The sequence below is a fragment of the Hordeum vulgare genome, chromosome 4H (genome assembly GCF_904849725.1).
Source record: "Hordeum vulgare subsp. vulgare chromosome 4H, MorexV3_pseudomolecules_assembly, whole genome shotgun sequence".
Lineage (NCBI taxonomy): Eukaryota > Viridiplantae > Streptophyta > Magnoliopsida > Poales > Poaceae > Hordeum > Hordeum vulgare.
The window spans coordinates 115,331,524-115,339,174 of NC_058521.1; positions in this window are offsets into that span (position 1 = coordinate 115,331,524).

A 7,651-nucleotide genomic window follows, 5' to 3' on the forward strand; every position below is an offset into this window, starting at 1 on the left:
ATTGGGAGCTTCGAATCCCCTATTCCTCGTGTCAAGATGAAGAATGATTTGTTTGTTGGGGAGATACGTATCCCCATTGAGGTGACTTAGTGGCTATTCGAAAATTCTCCGTTCTCTCTTGCGATTCGAGAAGGTTTTTTCATAAGGATTTGATCAATCCCATTGACGGATTTCTTTCAATGACCATGAAACGGATGAATCAAAGAATCACATACCTCTGTTTTGAGTTTTCCTTTTCTGTTGCTTAGAAGAAAAATGATAGAATTAGTTTAGTTTTTCCTATTTTCTGTTTTAGCGTCCCGAAGAAAAATGCCTTGAAAATAAAAGTTCTCCGATGGTCCTGAAAATTTAGTATGATTTTTTCTGGAATTTTTGAAAATTTCTGGGCCTGAGAGCTGGCCTGGGGGCCAGACCAGTGGGCCACAAGCCCTGCCACCGCCACCTACCCCCCTGGTGGCGGGGTGCAAGCTTGTGGGGCCCACAGGCACCCCCTCCACTCATTCCAGCTCTCAGCTTCTTCTTCCACCTCCAGAAAAAATTGTTTCGCAGCTCAAACCCGTGTTCTTGCTCATTTGGCTGTGATTTTCGATCTCCTTGCTCAAAGCACCATTCTCCGAACTGTTTTGGGGGAAATTACTCCTTGGTAAGTGACTCCTCCATTGTTCCAATTAGTTTTTGCTCTAGTGCTTTATCCTTCGCGTATTCTTGCTACCTTGGTGACCCTGTTCTTGAGCTATAAATGTTGATTTTAGTTGGTCCCAAGTAGTTTTAGCGCGTGATATGGTCTCTAGGCACTAGTAGGAGTAGTTTCTACAAGTTGGGTTAATCCTTATTCACTCTTCTTTCGAGGTCTCTAAAAATTTCAGAATTTTTCAGAGCTAGAAAAGGGAAAAGATGAGGAGGTTCTTGAGAGGCTCTTCAAGTCGTAACCCCAAGGAGGACGAGAAGAACTACCCCAAGTACGTAGTCCCTCGAGTCACAGAAGTTCGAGCGTGCGAGTGGCCAAGTGATGACTTTTTGCGCGCCGCCGGACTTTATGAAGACTTTTATTACATGGTGGAGAACGCAGGTCTTACTGCATTCGTTGAAGATAAGTGCCCACAATACCTCCTCCTCACCAATATTTTCGTCCAAAGCTTCAACTTTTACCCGAGGAAGAATCCTCCCATGGTTGAGTTCATGATATACGATGTCCCCCAGTGCATGACACTGCAGGACTTTTGCAATGTATGCAAATTACCTTATGTTAGGGATATCCGTGACCCTCGTCCACGGGACTTGGAGGATTTCATTGGTTCTATTGATGTTGGAGAGGAGAGAGGAGTGTCTCGCGCTAGAATTGCTAGCATACATTTTCCTGTGCTTCGGTACTTCTCATTATTTGTGGGAAAATGTTTGATTGGCCGTGGGGAGGCTGGATCACTTAGTTCTCCAGACCTTGCGGTTTTGCACAAAGGCCTTTATAACGATAAGACTTATATAATGGGCGCTATAGTAGCTCAACGGTTGAACCTAACCGTTCTAAAGGTGTCGCCTATGGAGGTATCTACGCTACCGTCTTGCCGGACACTTTGAGATACCCATTACACTGGGAGAGGAAGGAGAGATGTTTCTCCCTGAGAGATATCTGGATTATGACAGCATGGTTCGCCATGATTTTTTGGATAGAGATGCTAGTAGACGGATGATTTATAACCTGGTGTTTAGTCAGGGTACTCGAGAGCTATTACTTTGCCTGCTCCTTCTTTGTTCGATCTTCATGCAGGCAGGTACACTATTATGCCCGCGGACATCTATGCATATTGGGGCTTGGCCCAACCACAGGCGCGCGTGCTCGAGCCGCCAGTCGAGTACCAGACGCCAGTTTGTCAGTGGGAGCCAGAGGAGCTCACACAGCAGTGGCATCCACAGTCTGCTCCAGAGTATCCCGGAGCTAGTTATTTCCCACCTTGGGAGTAGACCAAGCTAGGCCAAAAGCCTAAGCTTGGGGGAGTACGTGTTCTCACTGACTTTACATTCATGCTTATGCTTTCACTTTGTTAGCCGGTGTTTACACTTTGCCACTGTATTATCCATGCTAGTTTATTTTCGTTTTCTTGTTTTCTTGTTTTGTGTCCTTTTGAGAAAACCCAAAAAGATTTTTCTTTCTTCTTTTGCTTGTTGGGAGCTTTCCCGTGTAAATAGTTTTCTCTTTCTTTGTGTCAAGGTAGAAGATATTGGATACAATGTTTAGTGGTTCTTACATGCTTGCCTGTTTAGCTTTCAAAGAGCCATATTATTTTGTCTTCTCCTTTGTGTTTGCCTGCAGATTCAGGTTAGTCCAATGCGCTTATTATTGTTCACATCGTTCGATCGTGCAAATGAAAGGCAACAATGATGATATATGATGAAGTGATTGAGACTGAAAAGCTGGTATGAACTCTATCTATTTTGTTTTTGTAAATATGACTAGCTTGCTGACCCAGATTTAGCTTTGTTGTGAGAGAACCATGTTTTCAATGACAACTTAGAGATCATAGTTCCTGATGCCATGCTTATTTAGCTGAGAGCTTATAATGGTTTGTCTTGAATGCCAACATAGATTTTGAGATGACTATGATGTAGTATGATAGGATGGTATTGTCCTTTGAATGTTTCAAGTGGCTTGACTTGGCGCATGTTCATGCATGTAGTTGAAACAAAATCAACATAGCCTCTAAGATGTTCATGTTCATGGTGATTTATATCATGTTCATGCTTGCATTCAATGTTAGTCAAACTCATTGCATCTTGATAAATGTTGTCGCTCTCTACTTGGTCGCTTCCCATTCTTTTGCTAGCCTTCACTTGTACTAAGCGGAATACTGCTTGTGCATGCACTTCCATAAACCCAAATTTTTTCCATGAGAGTCCACCATACCTACCTATTTGCGGTATCTACCTGCCGTTCCAAGTAAACTTGCATGTGTCATTCTCTAAACGTTCAAGAAATAATCTGTTTTGCATGCCCGAACCGCTCATGTGGTGACAGGGGGCTATTGATATCTTCCATGCTAGGAGTGTTATCCTCGACATGTGTTTATTCACTGTCATTCACGAGAAAGGGGCCGGTATTTGGAATGCCCAGTTCCACGCTGAAATCGAAAACATAACTGTAAAACAAGACTCCCCTGGATTGGTGTCAGTATGGACGGTACCCGAGGATTCGGCTAGCCGTGGAGTGTGATTGATTGGTGGTGGGGGAGTTAAAACTTTACTTTTCTGTTTGGGAACCGCCTATAGCATGAGTAGCATGGAAGATATTGAGAACTCTTGGTCATTGCGTTGACAATGAAAGCATGCCACCCAAAATTATTATCTCTGTTTTCAAAGCTTGAGCTCTGGCACCTCCACTCTTGGTCATTGCGTTGACAATAAAGCTTGGTCTATTTATTTTCCTGTCGAGTCATCCTCCTCTTATATAAGCACCAATTAGAGAGCACCTCTGTCATTTTTATGCTTTGCTTTTGATTGTTATTGAGTATGACTATGACTGGATCTTTGTTGCTATGAATTACAATGTTTAGTCAGCCCTTGATCTTTGAAAGTGCTCTGCATTTATGTTTTGCGGTCTCAGAAAGAGCTAGCGAGATACCACCTATTCATATTGCTTCATGCTTGTTTCGTTTGAAGTGTTGGTATTTGAAACTCATTATTATTTGCTCGTTAGCTAATTATGCCATTGATATTAGTTTACCGTGAGACCTTTGTGTCATTTGCTTATGTGGTTAACTTGTGATCTTGCTGAAATTCTAGTTATGAGTTAGACATAGTTGCAACAACAAGATCAAACAAAGTTTGTCAAAGTTTTTCTTTCTCTCTCAGTTTGTCAACTGAGTTGCTTGAGGAAAAAAGCAAGGTTTTAAGCTCGGGGGAGTTGATACGTCTCCATCGTATCTACTTTCCCAAACTCTTTTTGCCCTTGTTTTGGACTCTAATTTGCATGATTTGAATAGAACTAACCTGGACTGACGTTGTTTTCAGCAGAATTGCCTTGGTGTTATTTTTGTACAAAAATAAATGTTCTCCAAACGTCTTGAAAATTTACAGGGAGCATTTTTGAAAAATAAGAAAAATATCTATGCCAAGTTCCACCTCAGGGGGTGGGCCAGTGGGCCACAAGCCCTGGCTCCGCCACCACCCCCTGGTGGCGGTGGGCAGGCTTGTGGGGCCCACACGGCTCTGCCGCCCCCAATCTCAGGTCTATAAGTCCCCTTTCGTACCAGAAAAAATAAAAAGAGAAGTTTTCGTCGGGTTTGCGATGCAGAGGCGCCGCCACCACCTGTTCTTCCTCTGGAGGGCAGATCTGGATTCCGTCTTGGGCTCCGGAGAGGGGAATCATCGCCATCGTCATCATCAACCTTCTTCCCTCTCCAATTCCATGAAGCTCTTCGTCGTTCGTGAGTAATCTATTCGTATGCTCGCTGGGCGGTGATGAGTAGGATGAGATCTATCATCTAATCGAGTTAGTTTTGATGGGGATTGATCCCTAGTATCCACTATGTTTTTAGATTGATGTTGCTACTACTTTTCCATGCTTAATGCTTGTCACTAGGGCCCGAGTGCCATGATTTCAGATCTGAAATTATTATGTTGTCACCAATATATGTGTGTTTTAGATCCGATCTTGCAAGTTGTAGTTACCTACGATGTGTTATGATCCGGCAACACCGGAGCGACAATAACCGGAACCACTCCCGGTGATGACCATAGTTTGAGGAGTTCATGTGTTCACCAAGTGCTAATGTGTTGCTCCGGTTCTTTATTAAAAGGAGAACCTTAATATCCCATAGTTTCCTTTTGGACCCCGCTGCCACGGGAGGGATGGACAATAGATGTCATGCAAGTTCTTTTCCCTAAGCATGTATGACGACACACGGAATGCATGCCGACATCACATTGACGAACGGGAGCTAGCCACATATCTCTCCGTGTTATAACTATTGCATGATGAATATCATCCAAACAAATCACCGACCCATTGCCTACGAGTTTGTCCTACTTCTGTTACTTGTCTTGCTCTCTTGCCGCTGCCACTACTGTTGCTACTGTTGTTACTTGTTTTGCTCTGCTGCTGCTACTACTACTGTTGCTATTACTCTCGCTTGCTACTGTTGCAACTTGCTACTGCTATTACTACTGTTGTTCCTTGCCACTGCTATTGCTCGTTACACTGTCATTACTCGCTATTTTGCTGTTACTACTGTGCTTGCATATACTAATATTTCAGGTGTGATTGAATCTGACGAATTCAGCTGCTAATATTTGAGAGTATTCTCTCACCTCCCATTGTGCGAATCAACAAATTTGGGTCGAATACTCTACCCTCGAAAACAGCTGCGAACCCACGCGCTGGTGGGCCATCAACAACATTCTTCTAGTTTCGTTGCCGGGGAGTGCTAGCAGCATTCTTCTGGTGTCGTTATAGCGGAAGGTTTGTTGTCATCAGCATTCGTCTAGCCATCGCCACAGATTGCAATCAGGTATCCTCCTCTTATTAGTCATAATATCTTTCATGTACTTAGCATACGGAGACATCTTGAGCATATCTGTCAAACGCATTTGAAGAAAGACAGGCTTGATCATTTCAACGAATCGTTCAAAATCCTCATCATCCTTTTTCCTGGATGGTTTGGGAGGAAAGGGCATAGGTTTCTGAACCCATGGTTCCCTTTCTTTATCATGCTTACTAGCAGCGAAGTCATTCTTATCGTATGTCTTAGTCTTAGGTTGTGGGTTATCAAGATCAGGTTCAATCTCCACATCCTTTTCATTGCTGGGTTGAGCTTCAACGTGAACATTACTATTGATATTATCATTAGGCTCATGTTCATCACCAGATTGTGTTTCATCATCAGAGACAGAGATATCATTTGGACTCTCAGGTGTAGCAGCAACAGGGTTGCTAGCGTGCAGGTTCCTATCATCTTTCTTCTTCTTTCTAGGATGACTAGGTGTATCAGTGCTAACTCCTTGAGAATCTTGTTCAATTCTCTTCAGATGACCCTCGGGATACAAAGGTTCTTGGGTCATTCTACCGCCTCTAGTGATGACTCTAACGGAATTGTCAATCAACTCATTGAGCAAGTCATTCTGAGCTTTAAGTACTTGTTCTACCTGAGTAGTAACCATAGAGGCATGTTTACTCAAGAGCTTAAGATCATTGACGTTTCTGTCCACAAAAGCACTTAAATGACTAAGCATACGAGCATTCTTTTCCAATTGTCTGCTAACATAATCATTGAAACTCTGTTGTTTGGAAACAAAGTTATCAAATTCAACCATGCATAAGCTAGCAGGTTTATCAAATGGAATATCACTCTCATCAAACCTATGCAGAGAGTTTACTTCTACTACATGTATAGGGTTATCGAGACCCTGGATCTCTTTGATAGGTGGTAGATTTTTGACATCTTGAGATTTAATGCCTATCTCTCGCATAGATTTCTTGGCTTCTTGCATATCTTCAGGACTGAGGAATAGAATACCTCTTTTCTTCGGAGTTGGCTTAGGAGGTGGTTCGGGAATAGTCCAAGCATTCTCATTGCACAAGATGTTATTCAGTAGAACCTCAGCTTGTTCTACGGTTCGTTCCCTAAAAACACTACCAACACAACTATCTAGGTGGTCTTTGGAAGCATCGGTAAGTCCATTATAGAAGATATCAAGGATTTCATTCTTCTCAAGAGGGTGGTCAGGCAAAGCATTCAGTAGCTGGATAAGCCTCCCCCAAGCTTGTGGGAGACTCTCTTCTTCAGCTTGAGCAAAGTTGTATATTTCCCGCAAGGCAGCTTGCTTCTCATGGGCAGGGAAATATTTTTCAGAGAAGTAGTAGACCATATCCTGGGGGCTACGCACACATCCAGGAGCAAGAGAAGTGAACCAGGTCTTAGCATCATCCTTTAGCGAGAAAGGAAACAGCTTGAGCATATAGTAGTGGCGGATCTTTTCCTCACTAGTGAATAGGGTGGCTATATCTTGCAGTTTGGTAAGATGGGGTACAACCGTTTCAGACTCATAACCATGAAAAGGATCAGATTTGACTAGAGTGATTAACTCAGGGTCGACAGAGAATTCATAATCCTTATCGGTCACAAAGATAAGCAAAGTAGCAAACTTCGGGTCGTATTTCATCCTAGCGTTCAAAGATTTTTCTTTCCACTTGCGCAGTAGTTTCTCAACATCATAGCTATCCTTACATGCAAGAAAATCCTGAGCTATCTCTCCCTCCATAACATAGCGCGTATCAGTCATAACAGCAGGTTCTACTTCAATAGTATCAGCAGTCTCAGAAGTATCATCACATCTAGCAGCAACTCTGGCAATTTGTGCCTCAAGGAATGCACCAAGTGGCAAAGTTGTATCAGACATAGCATCATCAGGCATAGTATCAAGCATAGCATCATCAGGCATAGTATCAAGCATAGCATCATCAGGCATAGTATCAAGCATAGCATCATGAGGCATTGTATCAAGCATAGCATCATCAGGCATAGTATCAAGCATAGCATCATCAGGCATAGTATCAAGCATAGCATCATCATAAGAATCATGGGTAGCAGAAGTAGCATCATCAAGCTCAGGCGACATATCAAGATTTCTAGCAGGAGGCAATGTCGCAAACTTACTCATA